Raw genomic sequence first — 20,005 nt, forward strand, 5'->3', positions numbered from 1 at the left:
GAATCAGGCTGATCAAAGGAAAGGAAGTGATGCATTGAATTTTTCATAATGACATTCATTCCTCAGTGACCTTCTACTGTGTGATCTGAATTTTTTTAAATCAGTGCTATGTGCAACTCAGTGAGTGTGGGGAGAAAAAAGAAACTAAGTGGTTAGCAAAGAAGCTTTCAACATGGCCAGAGATTTGGGTCATGAGAGTTGAAATAACTAAGCCTTGGTGCCCTGCACTGCTATTAAACACCAGTTAGTGTGTAGATGTGTTCTCAGCTGGCAGATGAAAAGGTCTAAAGTTCAAATTGTTTCAAGAAGTCATAACAAAGCCACAAGATCCATGTTCTTTATGAGAGAAATGTCAGCTCGCAAAGTCTCTTAAACTGTAAAGGACACTTCATTACATAGAAGAACTGACTTAATATACTTTACAAATGACTTCATAACATTCAATTTTGAGAATCATTTCCATTCTTTTATTCACAGTACATGGAGAAATTAGCTGAAATATTTATCTTTACTTCTCTCTAAGTTTTATAGCACTAGTCAAAAACTAATTAGACTCTGGCAATTAAATCCTGCATGCATGCTTCTCTTTTTTCTCAAGGAGTTTTACTTGTTATGCAACTTCCTCTATTGCAGAGAGTGGCCTACTTAACTTAAAGGATTTTAGTTTAGCTTTCTTTTTCTCTTAACATCAAGCTTATTCACTTATTTTTTCTTCTGTGTCTGACAGGTACTAAGGAAAAGAGAAAATGGAGGAGGGCAATTACCAAAACAAGAAATCATCTAATAAAACATGATCCACAGAACAGGAAGCCTGATTTCTCTTGTCAAGTCACTAAACAGGCAAGAGCCTTCTCAGATATGTCCTGAACACCTTCTCTTTGCCTGACAAGGTAAGAACTGTTATGGGCAAGATCGGATATATTAATCTGTAAATCAGGGCACATACGGATCCCTTCTCCCCAACGAAGAGTTTCAACATGTGTATGTCTACCTGACTTGCTCCCTTGGAGTTCTCCCTTTTGGAATTACTTGATTTGGTTATTGGTTCTTCTTGGGTATGGTAGATGGGTCTTGGGCTGCTTTCAAAGGAGGGGACCTTCCTATACTAGCTAGTCTCATCAGTGTGTGAGTTGCTTTAACTCTGTCTTAGTCCAAGAGAAAAATGCTTCTCTTCTTTAAGTGTTTTCTTCTTTGTTTGTTTCTTGGGGGAGAGGGAGGGAGCATTCCCTATGGCCATCTGTGTGGCAAAATCATCAGACTCAAGATTAAGATGTGAAATGTGTCATAAGTCTTCCAAGGAGCCTTTTTATTATTCATTCATTCATTCATTCATTCATTTGTTTATTTATATTTGGTCTGGGTTTTAGACTAAAGGCCAAATATTTTCCCTACACCTTTCAAGTGATTTGGTCTATCTCACCAGAGCTGGGGGTTCTACAGAAGGCTTTGTGGCCATAGGTGCATGAAGATATTTTGAAGTAGTGTCTTTTATTCAAATTTTCCTTGGGAATCTGGTGGTAGGAAAATTCTTGCTAAATATTGGAGTCCTGGAATCCCAAAACACCTCTAACTTTTCCTTCAGAAATTTGATCAGTATTAATTTTCCCCATTTCAAAACAGAGAGAAATAATGAAAAAACATATTACCATAAACCACACTAGGCACATGCTTGATTACTCGGATTAGTCAGCATCAGTGAGCTAAAGTCCCTTGGTAATAAATGTATATAATATGTAGAAATTAGAGCTAATTGGAGTTCCTGCTACAGTGTAGTAGGTTAGGAATCTGACTGCAGCTGCTCGGGTCATTGCAGAGGTGCAAGTTTGGTCCCCGGCCTGGCGTGCTGGGTTAAAGGATCTGGCATTGCCACAACTGTGGCATTGGTTGCAGTTGTCGCTCAGATTCAGTCCCTGGCCTGGGAACTTCCATATGCCATAGGTGCAGCCATGAAAAAAGAAAAAGAAAACAGAAATTATATCTAAGTTTTGTAATGAAATGTATTAGGAAAGAAGAGAAAACATTAGCCCTGTTTTCTATACTTTTACCATCTAGTCATAGATACAGCTGAATATAAGCATAGAGAGAGATGGAGAAGTTGGAGCTAGAAATATCCTCTAATTTAGGTATTACAAATTTTTATTTATCCATTGAATCTTTAATCAAATATTTTGGTGCCTTATTTTTTCAAAGCACTACTTTATTCTGTGAATGATGTAGAGATAAATCAGATATGATTTGAGGAGTTATTTGTATATAAAGGAAATAAAATATTTACACAAACAATAAGACCATCATAGGGGAAATACAGGTCAAGGACTGTGGAAGGAATTTGAACTAGGCCTTGAAAGCCAGATCAAATAAAAAGGGGGCATTTAAAGAGAATGTGTATAGAACCTGTTTATAACTGAATAGCATTAGAAAATGCCAGAAATGTAGGAAGATCTGTTTAGTTTTATGTGATGGGCAGAATTCTAAGATGGCCACAAAGATTCCTGCTCCCTCAGTTCATGCCACTTATGATCCCCTCCCTAGAGTATGGATGAAGCCTTCGAATATAGCAGTTTTCATTCTGTGAGCAGGTTATGACATGGGAAGAGATGAAGGGATTTTTGCAGAGGTAACTGAGGTCCCTAAATTAGTTGACTTGAAGTTAATGTGCTGGTTTTCCTTTTTCACCTTCTCTTTTACAGTCAACTTTCTTCTGTTCTAACAAAGAAAGGTCAGCTCTTACCCATCCTGAGTCTTACTAGAGTAGACTGCACTGGGGTGAAAATACTTGAGGTGCCAAACAGAAGACAAAACAAAACTGTTTAAGCACTGGAGTCTTCCAAGCCTCCGGTAATCACTTCATGATCATGGTAGGGCTCCCCATCTTTCCCCATCTTGTATATATTTGGGTTAAGGCAAAGCTTGGCGTTAGAACTAGGGTGTTATGGCCTGAGTCAAGGTGAAGGGAATTCAGAAATTGGCCAGCAAAAAATGATAGTGGTACATTCTATTCAGTGGGCTAGCTTTTTCCATCCCCCAAATATTGTCTAATATTGCATTTCTCCCAGGGTTGGTCCTGGCGGTAAGAAGTACTAAATATTGTGGCATCTATTTTTCCACTAGCCAATAAAATCATGCCAGTGCACAATCTCTCTTTGTACTTTAGAATTAGAATAATTAAGATTTATAAGAAGCATGCTGGTAAATACCAGTCTTTTCAGAGTGCCTCTCTGCACTTTTGCAATTCTCAGTCTTGAAAGCTTTGGTGTCTTCGTGTACCTGTGTTCCTGTCTGCATCTCAGGGGCATATTCTGCATGATTTCAAAGAAAGGGAAAAACCAAAACTTTACTTCCAACAGATTATTAAATATTTGAGAAAAAGGAATACATATGGGAGGCAAATTTGTATTTTGTATTTCATTGAAAAATTATTGAGACTCAGAAGATAATTGCCATATATTTTGGCCAAAAATTGTCAGATATTGCATACTTTAATATTTAATGTTTAATATTTTGTGGTCATAGAAAAACTATATATCTAAATAGAAAAATAGTTGTTGCAGCAACATATAATAAGATGATCAGGGAAAGACTTTCAAGCATAAAACTACATTACAATAAAATTCTGAGGGAGAAGAATAGAGATGTGAGTTTAAGGAAAAAAGTGAGTGAGGTAAAAATTCTGACTGTTAAATAAGATCATATTTAAGTGCATTTAACCCTACCCTAACCCAAATGGGTTTTGGTGGTTATCAAATTATATTATTTAGATTCCACTGAATACATAAAAAGTAATATAATAATTATATAATAAACATTATGTTTACTAAAGACATAAATATTTAGAATTGTATTTTTATAACAATATAAACTTACAATAAATTTTTTTCAATACCAACTTAAAAATGAATGAAAAGATACATGGTTTTATAACACTCTTTTAGAGGATGTGTGAACAGAAAGTTCAAGAACAAAGGTGAGAGAGACAATGTTGGAAAGGTAATTTAGTGCTTAATTTAGCCCACTGGGGAAAGGCATAAAAATTTTATTCAGTGAGCAAAAGCAAGCAGAAGGCAGTCTGAGTAATGCAGTGGTATTTTTTATTTAGGATGCTGTGATCAAGTCTCTCATAGGCACCATGCATTCTGTAAGGTTCTATGATTTGAGCTGTGCTTCAGGAGACTCTGGGTGATTTACAAATCAAACTTTGTAATAGAAGCAAGGGTTTCACTATCGCTTGGGGATAATAAAGTTTAGAGTCATTTTCTGTTGACTATATGCTTGAATACCTCTGTGGGTTAGGCCAGCCATTATGAGAAATACTGAAGGCAATGTTAGAGGCTAGTTCTAGGCCAACTTACCCAGGAAACCAGAGGAGTTGGTGAGCACCCATTTACCCCAGCCCTGGATTTCTGGACACCCAAGCAGATAAGCTGAAGAAGCCTGACTTGGAAAACAACAACTGTATAATTCTTTTCCTATACTGGCTTGAGCACAATCAGTGGATAAAACAAGAAGTCATCAGTCCCCAGAGACGAATGCTTATATTAACCCTTTTATACAGACATCAATTTTTTTTTTTTTCTTTTTAGGGCCACACCCATGGCATATGGAAGTTCCCAGGCTAGGGGTCGAATTAGAACTACAGTGGCCAGCATGCACCATAGCCACAGCAATGCTGGATCCAAGCTGAGCCTGCAACCTATACTGCACCTCACAGCAACACTGGATCCTTAACCCACTGAGCAAGGCCAGGGATCAAACCTGTGTCTTCATGGATAACAGTCGGATTCTTTACCTCTGAGCCACAATGGGAACGTCCAGACATCAAATCCTCATCCTTCATTATGTCATTCTTTGTGGCACAAACCTCTCCTGGACTTCTCCCTAGAGCTTTTATCAACTTTACTAGATCATGTATTTTACTGCATCTTATTGCATGTTTATTTATTTGCATACATTTTTTTTCTCAATATAAAGAGAAATATTCTGATGTCATAATGGATAAGGATCCCCATGGTAATTATTTTGGGAGGATAACATGAGTAGTTCATCCTCAATTGGGGTTTTTGATTTAAGAGATAAAGATCTAAGTGTTTAACTTATCCTACTTCTATGATTGCAAACATTCTATGGTGTAAACTTCCTTATTCTAACTCTCTCTCCAACAGGTCTTATTGACCTAACATGTAACCTAGAATTCACTCTTACAAATTCCATATTGGGTAAACCCCCTTTTCCAGAAATTAACTCTTCTTTTGATAAATGATGCCATCTTACCACTTTCCAATTTTGTAAAATGAAGATGATGATAGTAGCAATCAACCAATTTATTGGAATGTACTCATCCTGTCACTTTAAGAAGATCTATACAGGCCAAGATCAAAGGAGAGATTTGGAAGGGCATGTCATTGAAAGCAAGTGGAAGAATTTGGGTTTCTCCATGAAAAATGAGATGTAGAATCATTCCCTTGGGTGGTTTTGAAGGGTATGTTGTTAGTCCCAATGGACCTGGAACTGAAGCATGTATCGAGAGGTTAAAAAAACAGCTGAAATCCTCTAAGGAAAAAAATGCTATTTTAATATGATATGCTATCTTTTCCCCAAATTCTATTTATGCTTTCATACTACAAAAGTTTAAAGCATGACTGACTCTGCAACTGTGGGCAAAAGATCTTCCATTACTTATATAGATCAGGGCTATTTTCTACACCAGCTGCTTTATCCAGCTGACAGCTTGGTGGATCTCTGGCAGGCCCTTACTTCTTTCTTAATTTAACATAAGTCTAATCAATCAAATATAGATGCGTATCTATAAATAGACTACAAAGGTGTATAACTTGGTCACATTCAGCTTAAGAAAATGGAATTCTGTTAGCGTAATTGGTTTGTTTCATCACTATTGCATGTTCTTCAAGAAATTCTTAGTGTTATTTGTGGTTCATCTTTCTATTTAAAGAGACATTGATTTCCTTGTTTGGGGCTGTATGCCTAGATATCCAGGAAACAAAATGAAAGAATGAGGTTATTATCATCACAATCAAGTCACCATTTATTCCTGCTAGTATCATTTTCTGCCATCGAGATCCTAAAACAATTGCCACACAGGATATAACTATATTAAATATGTGCAGGTGCTCTGAAAGAGGGGTGCTGTTTTTCACACAAAGATAGTTCAAGGAGTTCACTCATGGTGCAGTGGGTTAATGATCTGGCATTGTCACTGCAGTGGCTCAAGTCACTGCTCTGGCTCAGATTCAGTCCCTGGCCCAGGAACTTGCACATGCAATGAGCACAGCCAGTGGGGGGGGGAAAGTTTAAAATAAAAATTTATTAAAGGAAAGTGCATCTTTTAGCAGAGTGCTTTTTTTTTTTTTTTTTTTTTTTTTTTTTTTTTTTTTTTAGGGCCACATCTGCAGCATATGGAAGTTCCTAGGCTAGGGACTGAATCAGAGCTGTAGCTGCTGGCCTATGCCACAGCCACAGCATCACTGGATTGGAGCCATGTCTGTGACCTACACCGCAGCTCACAGCAACACTGGATCCCCAACCCTCTGAGCAAGGCCCGGGATCAAACCTGCATCCTCATGGGTACTAGTTGGATTCGTAACCACTGAGCCACAATGGAAATTCCCCAGAGTGCTTTTCATACAGCCCCAAATTTTTGTAACTTTTATTTTTTCCTTGATGATACTAAGTAATGTATTTTATAGTATGTATTTTGATAGCTCTGTTAAGATAGATTTGAATTAATTCTCAGTTACTAGTTCCCTAAAGTCTTATAGCATAATCTTCATTAGAAAACTGGAAAAGCTAGTTACTCTTGATATATATTTGTTGTACCCAAATTCTGTTTGTTCTCATAAAATGGATTTGTCTTCCTGTTTCATATTTAATTTTGTGCATACTGTGGACCAAAGTTCTGCATTTTAATTGCCTATTTATAATAGCTGATTGACTAAATAACCCCCGCAAAATCCATCCCACTAATTTACCTACTTTCCTGTTTGTATAAAAGTGTACACATGCATGTTTCATTAAGATGAATATAAAAAGATTCATTTTCTATTCACCTGACATAATTTTGCAGTAGTATAGTTCAGTGGAGATTATAATAAATGTTTTATTTTCTACATTCTAAAATTTAATTTGTCATCTGAAGAAGAAACTTTTAAGTGGAAATGCTTTGGACTAGACTTACTTACTCAGGATTTAAAAAGAAATGTTGAATAATAATTTAAATCTTTAAACCCTAAAAATTGATCAGTAGCAGTTTATTTATTAGTAATTATTTACTAAAAATTTTCTTCAAACTACAGCAGTAATTTTATAAATGGAAAAAAATTACCAAATTCCTATGTGATAGTATGAAAATATGCATTAGAATGAAACTTTATTATAATGTATGTAATGTTGAAAATTATACCCATAATTCCTGGATGCATGAATTAAAACTGGATTTATCAAATGCAAAGAAAATCTCAAGGTCAAAGAGAGTATGCAGAGAGAGACAATAGTTTTGGCATCCTATTATGATTTTTTTTTTCACCATACCTTAGAATTTTTTGGGGGGTGGTGCTTATTAGGATGCAAGAGGAAAGGAGACTTAAGAGTAATTGCTGCTTATCACAAGTAATAGATAATTGTATAATCCTTTCTTAAAACAAAAGAAGAGCATATTGCTCTTAATTAAAGAAGATCCTTTTTTGTAAGATGTAAACTGACATTTTTCTATTGTGGTCAGAGCAAGTTTTATATATAAATGTTAAATATGTATTTAACCAAAAATTGTGAATTATAAGGGCACACAGATGACATAAAATAAATTTAGAAATAGATACAATTTTTGTTTTATCTACTTCTGTGCTGTTTGAAAATTCAACAGGAAACAATTACTACCTTTATAACCAGTAAAATAAAGACAGTAATATTTCTAAAAAGTAAAAAAAGTAAATGCTACTTAATGGAAAAATGGAAGACCTTTAAGCACAGGCTAGATGAACATTCCTCTCTTCTTTCAGCTGAAATGAAATAATATACCATTTGTTATTTCCTCCAGAGATATCAAATGGCCTATAGACAGAGAACAAACACTCTTGTTCTTAATAATAAAATAACTCTCCTATTCTTTTTCTGTGAATTGGCATCTTAGAGTTATCATCATTAGATAATGACATAGCAATAATATTTTTATATTTTCCTCTGCAATTATTTGACTGTATGGCATTTGCAGATGGATTAGCTTGTGGAAAGATTATATATAAATATTCTAAAATAACTACTTATGTGTATTATTTTAATATTTCTTGGTCTTTTTATGTTACGTAGCCTGCTAGGGGAATTAAGGTCCACAAATTTTGGTGCGTGAATGATTAGCGGCTTTGCAAACAAGGCAGATAATTAAATATCCCTAGTTATTTTTATATTTAATACAAATATTAAAAAATTATTATTTGGGAGTTCCCATCATGGCTCAGCAGAAACTAATCTGACTAGCATCTGTAAGGATTCAGGTTCAGTCCCTGGCCTTGCTCAGTGGATTAAGGATCTGTCATTGCCCTGAGCTGTGGTGTAGGTTGCAGATGTGGCTCAGATCCCATGTTGCTGTGGCTGTGGCATAGGCCAGCAGCTACAACTCTGATTTGATCCCTAGCCTGGGAACCTTCATATGGCATGGATGCAGCTCTAAAAAGGGAGAAAAAAAAAAAGAAAACTTTATTATATAAAAGTATAACTTCCTTTTAAGGAAGGTGAGTCCTTAAATAAAATCCAAAGGTCATTGCTGGCTGGCTGCTAATAGAACTTCATGTGAGCACTTGGATCAGTTTTGGATGTTCAAAGGTATTCCTGGGGCTAAGTTCAAAAAATGGGGCCAAAGAAAGATGAATATTATAGTGAGAAGTTGGAGTTACGAGCAGTGTCAGAGGGATGAAATGGCCAAAGGAGAGAAGAATGAGGGCTAAGAGAGACAGGAGCCAGCAGTGCCACAAAATCTTGTATGCTCCATGGGGTCATTGATCTGATGGAACATTTCTATCGATAGGCTAAATGAAAGGGCTTCTGGAGCAGGAAAATCTAACATTCGGTTTTCAGTTCTTGGCCTTGTGTAGGTAAATCCCCCTTTGTTCCCTTATTGTTTTATAATAACCGATCTTCATACAAAAATTTTCTATTAGTAATTTTTGTCTTTCAGCATCCCTCTTCACTAATGACCTTGATCAAATCCTATTTGTGTTGATACAATTAAGAAAAGGTATAACGCACAAGGCACCCAAGCAATTCTTCAAGTACTTCTGTAGAAGCAAGAGCTAAAGTTAGAGATGCACATGAAAAACAAGTTCCCTAGAAGTTTTCAGAAATCTTTTTGGGGGAACTAGTCTTCCCTCAAGGCTTCATAAGGAATCATAACATAAACAGGTTTATGAAGTTTGAATTCCACTCTCTGAAAGAGATTAAAAAATCACTCATAGAATCCTTCCCCAAACAGTGTCTTAGCATTTCATGCTAGCCCTTTTCCTATTTGAAGTACGCATCCCTTCATCGGTTTGTTAGGTAACTATTATGTACCTACTTTACACCAGACACTGTGTTAGGCCCTGGAAATGCAAACATATATAAATTGTTGCTATCATCATAAAGTTCATGGTCAATTTAAGAGAAGAATGTATACCTAATTACAACACAATGTGACAGAATGTGAACAGGGTTATATGAAAAATTTTAGTAGTATTCCCAAGGAAACAGAAAGTAATTGTTGCTGGGACCATTGGAAAAATCTTCAGAATAAAGATTAAATTTAATGGAGATTAAATTCAGGTTCAATTTGAGGGATTGAGCATGTACCTTTAACTCTAATCTGTTCTCAAATCTCACTGAAGTGACATAAGAAACCCATAGTAATTCTAAAGAACTGGGAAGGAAGCCATCAGTAGACCACAAACTGAAAAAATTAGAAAAGATAAGCAGATGTTAGGATTGATATTTCAAAGGACTGTAATAGTTGAGAGATATTACTAGAAAAGTGAATGTTGCTTTTCCTGAAAGAGCAGTAAGAGATAAGATGAGAGTAAGCATAGTCCACTGTTACGTACAGGAAAACTGTCAGGTAAATCACTGAAAGATTTCTAGTTCACCATTCTTTCTATGGTGTCTAGATTAGATTTTTGCCTCTGGATTATAACTAGCAAATATAGATCTCTAAATAAAAAAGAGAGTTTGCAAAATGTGGACTTCCTACCTGGGCATTAGAGCTGGAGAAATACTCAGGACTGGTAACTCGTGACTTCTAGAATTCATATCAAGAAAATGTCTTGAACAGGGAAGGAAGCTCATCTGTCTATATGTTCCCTCTTCCTCCCACCATAGTACTCATGCAACTTTGAGGCATATTCATTGACAGGAGAAAAATGATTTTTCATAAGTGCTAAGGAAACATAAGCTATTAAACCTGATTAATTCTAGATGTTCATAAGTAGAATGAAGAGATAGCCAAAAGGGGAAGTAATGTAAACAAACAAAAGATCTAATCTCTGAAAAAATAGTTAATGCAGGAAACAAATGGTTAAGGCAGAAAACAGAATAGGCTGCTGAGGGGAAATGGGGAGAGAATTGGAGAACGGAAAACAATTTTTGGAAGATTAAAACGTTATTATTTAAAGAGTTCAACAGAAAGTTTGAATTGCAATAGACATGGCTGACAGCTAAACCATTAATCTGGAAGCTAATGTATTGAGTACAAATGCAATAATGAACATGATAAAATTATGAAAAAAGAGACAAGGACCAGATCTAAAAATCTGATAACAGTTTAATAAATGCTCTAGAAGAAAATATGTGAGGAATGGCACAAAATTGTAAATTAACTATAATAAAAAAAAAACTTAAAATAGGTGAGGAAGGAAAAAAATGTTATGTAGGGAGAAAGTGTGTCTACATTGAAGAAATTCAATTCCTTCTTCAAATTGAAAGAGCTCTTCAAACATTTTAAGATAATATTATTAAAGAGAAAAGGACACAAATCTGATAAATTTTGGTAAAATTTTTGAATTCCAAACTGCAGAGAAAATCTGAAGTTCTTACAAATGAATTCTTAGTTGTTAAATAGTAATGAATTATGAAGTAATGTCTACAATTTAATAAAAGGATTTGATCATAGAGTTTTATGCCAGAAGGACTATAGAGTAAAGTCAATATGCTACGTAGGAATTTCCTGGAAAAAAATTGTTTGAGGTAATATTTCAGCAAAAGAAAAAATGGGATGGAGTTCCCATCATGGCGCAGTGGTTGACAAATCCGACTAGAAACCATGAGGTTGCAGGTTCGATCCCTGGCCTTGCTCAGTGGGTTGGGGATCCACCATGAGCTGTGGTGTAGGTCGCAGACGCGGCTGGGATCCTGCGTTGCTGTGGCTCTGGAGTAGGCCAGCGGCTCTGGCTCCGATTCAACCGCTAGCCTGGAAACCACCATATGCTGTGGGAGCGGCCCAAGAAATGACAAAAAGACCAAAAAAAAAAAAAAAAAAGTGGGGGGTAGGGGGAAGACCTAACATATAAAAATGTATAAGCAGTAATGACAGAAGAATTCAGTAAAACTTCTAATTAAATTTAGGAAGTTGCTGATAATATGACTATGGAATTTTAAATGATTGCTACAAAGGAACTTGTGAAAGATGTAAGGCAAAATAAACAGTAAAATTAAAATCAATGGAAAGTTAAAATTCTATGTAAATTTAACAAAATATATAAGAATGGACAGGGAAATATTATTATTCCTTTTTTTCCCCACAGAAAATAATCTTCTTTTTTACAAAAGAACTTCAATTCAAAAGCTATTTTTTCCCTAGTTTGTATCTTTTGATTGCCTTCATCTAATTCCCCCCTTCCCCACCTGTGGTAACCATAAATATGATCTCTTTTTGTATGAGTTTGTTTGTTTGTTTGTGTCTGTCTGTTTTTGAAGTATAAATGACCTAAAATGGTATGTTACTTCTGTTACACAACATAGTGATTTGGTATTTCTATACATTTCAAAATGATCATCAAGGTAAGTCTAATTATAATACTGTAACATAGTTGTTGACTGTATTTTCCACATTGTATATTTCATTCCCCTGACTCATTTGTTTTGCAACTGGAAGTTCATATCTTTTAATCTCCCTCCTATTTCTATTTTTAGATGATTTTCATTTTTTTTCCATTATATCTGGTTTACAGTGTTCTATCAATTTTCTACTGTACAGCAAGGTGACCCAGTCACACATACATATATACATTCTTTTTCTCACATTATCATGCACCATCATAAGTGACTAGATATAGTTCCCAGTGCTACACAGCAGGATCTCATTGCTTTTCCATTCCAAAGTCAATAGTTTGTGTCTATTAACCCCAAATTCCCAGTCCATCACACTCCCTTCCCCTCTCTCTTGGCAACCACAAGTCTCTTCTCCAAGTCCATGAGTTTCTTTTCTGTGAAAAGGTTCATTTGTGCCATATATTAGATTCTAGATATATGTGATATCATATGGTGTTTCTCTTTCTCTTTTGACTTACTTCATGTTTCTCTTTCTGACTTACTTCACATTCCATCCATGTTCCTGCAAATGGCATTATTTTGTTCACCTCCATACCTCCCAAGCCCTTCCTAAACCATGACTGCCCACAAACCTCAGGGATACAGGGAAAACATTTGGAGACATCCCATCATATCTAACAGTGGAGTCAGCTTCACAATAAAGGAAATGAGACTAATTAGGTATGGCAAGGAAAAGGAACACATACTCATGGTTTGTGTTCCACTCTTCTATTTGAAATAATCTTTAGAGTCTTTTTAATACTTTTATTAGATATTAGAATGTCTAAGAGAAACTTCTAAGATTAGTGGTCTAAACATTTTCTCCTTTTATAATACAGAAGTTATAATTAACAGAGGCTAGATCCTGGTGTCTGTTATATCCTCTTACAACTCTCAGATAAAATACTTGAAAATATCTGTTAAAGGACAAAAATTGCAGTGGCATAAGAAACTAAAAATAAGGCAAGACCATCTGCTACTATGTAAGGGGAATTTCCCATGACTTAGAATATATATTCCATTGTGGACACAATCTATGCACTGTACCAGAATTGCATGGACAGCTGCAGCCCAAATGTCTGCTCCTAACTTTGTGACTTAAGGATTATATTGAACAGAAACTCTGACAGCCAACTAAACCCTGATGCATAAGAACTTTAGTAGAAAATAATATATCCAGCCTCCTAATGCCAAAACATACAAAAAGGACAGTATACTGAACATCTTTTTGTTTAGATGAATTTCTGCTTGCCAAATCACACCAATGTAATAATTGAAGAAAAGCTGGGAAAGATAATATGATGGTAGGACATATATAGACTATAAATAAGCAATTTTCAATGATAGAGAAGCTCGTACACAGAAGCTCAGTATATGCATACCTGATATTTCATTTCTTTTTTCTTTTTTATGTACAACAGATAAAGGAAACGTAACATACAATTGATTTATGGGATCACATTTTTTTCATTAAAATAAGCTTTCTAAGACATACAACTTTAAATTTTATTTATCATATTTTACCTCATTTCCCATATTTATATGCTAAATCTATTTTTTCATGATCTTTACTTATTTAGCATTAAGTTAAAATTGGAAATGGCATTAATCTGGAATAGGTCGTATATTGACACAACATTGTAAATCAACCATACTTTAATAAATTTTTTTAAAGATATGCAATAGGTCAAGTCCTTGACATTCCAGGAGAATGATATTCCACTATATAATTATGTCACGCATCTTCATTCAATTTTTCCAGAGATGCTTTTTTTCTGATTTCATTCAGAAGTTACAATTTCCAGAATAAAACATGGTTCAGACTTAGAGAAAGGAGAAAGTGTTGCCTTATATCCTGTATTATGCAGTATCTCAGGAAAAGCTTTGTAAGTGGTGTTGGGTGAATAATAATGTGGACCATTTAAGTAATACACACTGATACATGTAGTTTTTTATGCACTTCCTTTGTATAAAAAGAATTACAGTACCTCTGACTTTTTACCATACTTAAATAGGCTAATTAGAGGAGAGAGCATTTCCTTAGTGGAACAGATGACACTTTCCTCTCCCTTCCCTTTCAACACAATAAAGGCTGAGCATGCTATCCCATACCGAACACATTACCGCAGTCAGGTCTAGGTCTAAAACCAAGAATTCATTAGTACACAACAGGCTAAGTATCTCCATAGGAGGAATACAAGTACTCTATATTCTATAAAATAAAGCATCAGTAGAGAAGTATCAAGGATGAGCAAACAGGGTACTATTAAACAACATGACATAAGGTTTATGGAAAAGTTTTTCAATGTAAAGGCAAAGAACAAAAATAATATACTTCAGAAATAATTTTCTTTAAGAAGTGGAAAATGCATGAGAATATTTTCCTTACTCTCTTAATGAAATTTTAATAATATGTCCAGTATGAAATAGAAACAGGAGCCAGGAGTTCCCATCATGGCACAGTGGTTAACGAATCTGACTAGGAACCATGAGGTTGCAGGTCCGATCCCTGGCCTTGCTCAGTGGGTTAAGGATCTGGCGTTGACGTGAGCTGTGGTGTAGGTTGCAGATGCAGCTTGGATCCCACGTTGCTGTGGCTCCGGCTTAGGCTGGTGGCTACAGCTCCAATTAGACCCCTAGCCTGGGAACCTCCATATGCCATGGGAAGCAGCCCTAGAAAAGGCAAAAAGACCAAAAAAGAAAGAAAAAAGAAACAGGAGCCAGTATTAATTCGTATGCCTTGGGCTGCAGGCAACAATTTTGATGTAGAATAGCATAGACTAGAAATATTTTATTTTCTAACATACTAAAAGTATGAAGGCAAAGTGGGTATTATTGTAGGCTCATTACAGAGCTCAATTTGTTGTCAGGGCTTCTGCGTTCTTCCAACCTAATTATGTTGATTCTTTGTGTTCAAGCTGGCTTACCTCATGGTCTCAAGATGGTTGCAGCAATTCCACGTATTACATCCACACACATTAACGTGAACACGATGAATAGGGATGACTTCCTAAGGCTCTTTGTCATGGAAGAAAAGCATTGTGCAAAATCTCTCAGTCAATTTCTCTTCACATTTACCTGAATTGAATTATATAAATGTTCCTCAGACAGTTACTGAAATGGGAAATAAAACAACGATGACTGGTTTAGATAAATTGTCTGGGAAGATTATGACATCCATTTCAGGGCTATAGGGAATGAAAAAAAGGCATAAAGTACTAGGTTATAGAAAGAAACTACCTAAAATAAAAAATTAGAGTTCACATTGGGAATAGTAAAGAGTAGGAATGAAACTGAGAATACTGAATTGGTGAAAATAAGCTAAAAAAGCTTTCCCAATGTGGTGAATAAACGGACAGAGAAATTTTAGAAAGTGAAATTATGAAAGACAGAGAATAGAGACTAAAAGTTGTGCTTATTATGATAAGACCTAGGAAAGAACATTTTCATGCGGGGAGAATCAACTTGAGCCTATACATTAAGAATGATCCCACATGTTCCAGGTAAAAATGAATAGTAAGAGATCCACACTTTTACATAGTTAAATTCTAGAACATAGAGGAATAAAAAATTACATAAAAGCGGAAAAATTATACTAGTTCTAAACTTTTATTGTGTGATATTAAATTATAAACAACAGTGCTTATAGAACTTCTAAAAGAAAAAAAATGTGACCGAAGAATTCTATGTGTAGTACTATGGCCAATTTAGTTTGAAAGCAAGATAATAGCTACATTTCAGGGCTTTGAAAATATGTTCCTTCTTTTCCTTTTATTGCAGCTGAAGATATATTTAAGTGGATAACTCAAGACAGAGAAAAGTTTGGCATTTAACTTTGTTGGAGTTAAGTGGTAGGGCCTCAATATTCATATATTCATCTAAGATGTCGTTCAAATGTAAAGATAACGGAAGAAGTTTCTTAGGTACTAAAAATTCCATTGAATATAAGACTTATGGATTCTTTCACAAAAAGGCATTCTACAGTCACCTTAAAAAGCTAAGAATAGTTTTCTGGTAATAAAAAGGATGATTATGGGATTTTTTTTTTTTTTTTTTTGGTCTTTTGAGGGCCACACCCACAGCATATTGAAGTTCCCAGGCTAAGGGTCAAATCGGAGCTATAGATGCTGGCCTACACCACAGCCACAGCAATGCCAGATCCAAGCCATGTCTGTGACCTATACCACAGCTCATGGAAACACCAGATACTTGACTTACTGAGCGATGCCAGGGAACGAACCTGCATCCTCATGGATACAAGTTGGGTTCGTTACCACAGAACCACAATAGGAACTCCAACTGTGGGATATAAAACAACCTAATTGGATGAATTAATATAACTGTGGGAGTGTGATTGTTCAATTGAATGCAAAGACAGTTATTAAAAATGGTAGTTTATATAGCAGAACAACATATAATGATAAGCCAGATCTATAACTCTCATCTAAAAAAAATAAACAAAACTGAGAAATGGGTAGGAAAAGAAGAATATAGGAATGATAAATTCCTTTAGCAGAGAAGTGACTCGAAGATTATTTCATTTTGTCCTTGGAAAATAGAGAAATGCGGATTCAGAAATATGTGAGAAATGTTATCACTAGTAAAATTAAGAAAAACAAACAACTCCCCAAACTACTACAGAATAAAACAAACAAAAAAAATAGACTGTAGCAAAAATAAAAACAAAGTCAAGTGTATGGAAATATATCAAAATAGAAGATGTAAAACAAGTTAGAATACTACTCCTTTCTATAACGATTATAAATGTAAAGTTTTAAAAACTGGCCTTCATACAGCTTATAACTATGAGAAGATAGACCAAGGATATACCAGAAAATCAGAATTTCAAATATTGATATCAAACAAAATATCCAAATCAAGATAACAGATTGGATTTTTAAAATTATTTTTATTTTTTCCATTATAGCTGGTTTACAGTGTTCTGTCAGTTTTCTACTGTACAGCAAGGTGACTCAGTCACACATACATGTATACATTCTTTTTCTCACATTATCATGAGCCATCTTAAGTGACTAGATATAGTTGCCTGTGCTGTATAGCAGGATCTTGTTGCTTATCCATTCCAAAGTCAATAGTTTGCGTCTATTAACCCAAGATTCCCAGTCCATCTCACTCCCTTCCCCTCCCCCTTGGCAACCACAAGTCTCTTCTCCAAGTCCATGAGTTTCTTTTCTGTGAAAAAGTTCATTTGTGCCATATATTAGATTCCAGATATAAGTGATATCATATGCTGTTTCTCTTTTTCTTTCTGATTTCTCTTAGTATGAGAGTCTCTAGTTCCAACCATGTTGCTGCAAATGGCATTATTTTGTTCTTTTTATGGCTGAGTAGTATTCCATTGTGTGTGTGTGTGTGTGTGTGTGTGTGTGTGTGTGTGTGTGTGTGTGTGTGTGTACCACATCTGAATCCATTCATCTGTCAATGGACTTTTAGGTTGTTTTCATATCTTGGCTATTTTCAATGCTGCTGCAGTGGATATGTGCACTCATTCCTCTGAGATGTCATTTTTCTGAGACTGGAGGCTTAAAAAAAAGCTTTATATTTTCACACTATCTCTTTGCTTATCTTGGTTTTTGGTGTCCTCCTAACCATGTTTGGTTTCCTTTTGCCACTTTGTAGATCATTCTCCTGGTTGGAGAAAATGAAAGCTAAATAGGAGTTAGTTGAATCTTGCTTGCTGTTTGTCATCTGTTAGCATTGTACCATCTGTTACCAGCAGACTGCCTTCCTTTATTTCCTTCTTGCCCTGGACTTAGCAAAAAAGAAAACGATCCACAGTTTTGCCTTCAAAAATCTTTGCAAACTGGAGCTCATTTTGGGTATTCAACCTCCTTCTTAGATATCCAAACCAAACTTCTGATTTATTTATTTATTTATTTATTTGGGCCACATCTGCGGCATATGGAGGTTCCTAGGCTAGGAGTCAAATTGGAGCTTCAGCTTCTGGCCTATACCACAGCCACAGCAATGCAGTATCCGAGCCATGTCTGTCCCCTATACCACAGCTCGCATCAATGCCGATCCTTAACCTACTGAGTGAGGCCGGGAATTTAATCTGCATGTTGGGTTCTTAACCCATGGAGCCACAGTGGAAACTCCCCCAGCCTTTTGATTTAATCTTTCATTTTCTATCCCTTCTTCCTTGAGCCATTTTCCCATGTTCCTTACAATCTGAGCGCATCAAAAAAGTGTTCTTTGCAAATACAAATGGCTTTGTATCACCCTTTAAATCAGATCTGTCCATCCACCCATTACATACCTGTTGGTCCAAGTATGTAAGTCACAATTGTTAATGGCTTTTCTCTCTTTGAATGTTTTCTGTCTGTCTGTCTGTCTGTCTGTCTGTGTTTTAACCAACTTCTTTGGGTATTGTGTTCTTTTTCCTAAATCTTGGTGCTTGTTCCTGGTTCACAAATTCAGATCCCTCAGTGGCCCATCTGGTAAAAGGTGGGGAACTGAAGAGCCCAGAGTGTACCTACAGAGAGGGCAGCTATTATTCTTCCACCTCCACCTGACTGCCATGCAGGATTGATGGCCTTCTGTGGTAAAGTCCCCTGATTTGTTTAAAGATGCTGACAATGCATGCATGTGTATGTGTGTGCAATTATAGAGGCTGAGAAATATCATAATCTGACATCTGCAAGCTGGTGACTCAAGAAAGCTAGTGATGTAATTTAGTCCATGTTCAGTGACTTGAGAACCAAGGCAATCAGGGGTGTACATGCCAATTTGAGGACCGGAGAGGATGAGATCAGATATCCCAGCTAAGTGGTAAGGCAAGAAAAAAAGGGATGAATTCCCCCTTCCTCCCACTTTTCTTTTGTTCAGACACTCAGTGGATTGTATGATGCTCATACACATTGGGGATCCTTATCTGCTTTACGGAGTTCACCAATAAAATGCTAATCCCATCCAGAAACCCCCTCACAGACACATTCAGAAACAGTGTTTAATCGGGCACCTTGTGATCAGTCAAGTTGGCACATAAAGTTAACGTCATACATACCAAAAGTTTATTTTCGTACACCATCCCCTCATGATTGGCCTTCGGATTTTAACTTCCTTAAAATTTATCTTCCATAGCCTAAAGTTTTTAATTTCTTGCCATCGCCCATTTATATGGTGGATATCTGTATGTGTGTGTGTATGTATGTGGGTCTGTACTGTGTACATGTGTTTATATATGTGTGTGAAGCAAAAGATAAAATGTTTTGCTTGTTTCCCAGCAGTGTCCTCTGCTCTGTCCTGGGTATTTTGTGATAGCATAATCGGAATTTAGTTTTATTGGGTGTCAAAATCCACATGGTCCTCAGTCATACCACATGACTTAAGAACATCAGCAGACTCTGGAAACATGAGGTCACAGATATTCAGTCCTGGGCCCTCCACCTTCCCTCCCACCCTTGTCACTTCTGCTCCAGAGACCACTCATGTCTTCATCCTGTAGCCTGGTTCAGTACCAGATGACCTGAATATTCTCTGACACCCACTAAAGCAGAATCATCTTCTGAAAATTTCATTTATCCACATTAGAAAATTCACCATTTTTACAAAATTTTTAAAAAACTTTCCTAAAATCTAAGAGATATATCAATTGATATTATTGTTGTTATTGTTGACTTATGTTTATTGTCTATTTTTATTGTACTTACTATTGTCCTAAATATTTTACAAGTAGTAACTCATGCAATTATCACAGCAACCCAATGAATTAATTGCTATTTATCACTCCTATTTACAGAAGAAACTGAGGCATAATCTGTCCAAAAGCTGTGCAAAGCTACCCTGCTAGTGTCAGAGGTAGAATTTGAATCTTGCATGTTGGGCTCCAGAGGTATACCCTTATAACTGTACAATATTATCTCTCTCTTCTTGCATTGTTATAAACTCAAAGATGGCATAATCATTTTCTCCCCAGGTTCCC

The 20,005-nt window shown here is 35.9% G+C and overlaps 1 protein-coding gene across 17 annotated transcripts in view; it reads left to right on the forward strand.

Annotated features, from left to right (window-relative positions):
* Positions 1-20,005, forward strand: part of LOC106505748 (uncharacterized) — a 1,225,997-nt gene that overhangs the window by 779,423 nt on the left and 426,569 nt on the right. For all 17 annotated transcript variants that reach the window (XR_014824369.1, XR_014824361.1, XR_014824366.1 and 14 more), the window contains one exon: positions 728-890. The gene's annotated coding sequence lies outside the window, so the exon portion shown is untranslated. The remainder of the gene's footprint in view (positions 1-727; positions 891-20,005) is intronic.

The sequence above is a fragment of the Sus scrofa genome, chromosome 13 (assembly GCF_054392235.1).
Source record: "Sus scrofa isolate SSC_HxYL_T2T_F1_AM1 chromosome 13, Sscrofa_HxYL_maternal_Yorkshire_Landrace_v2.0, whole genome shotgun sequence".
Classification (NCBI taxonomy): Eukaryota; Metazoa; Chordata; class Mammalia; order Artiodactyla; family Suidae; genus Sus; species Sus scrofa.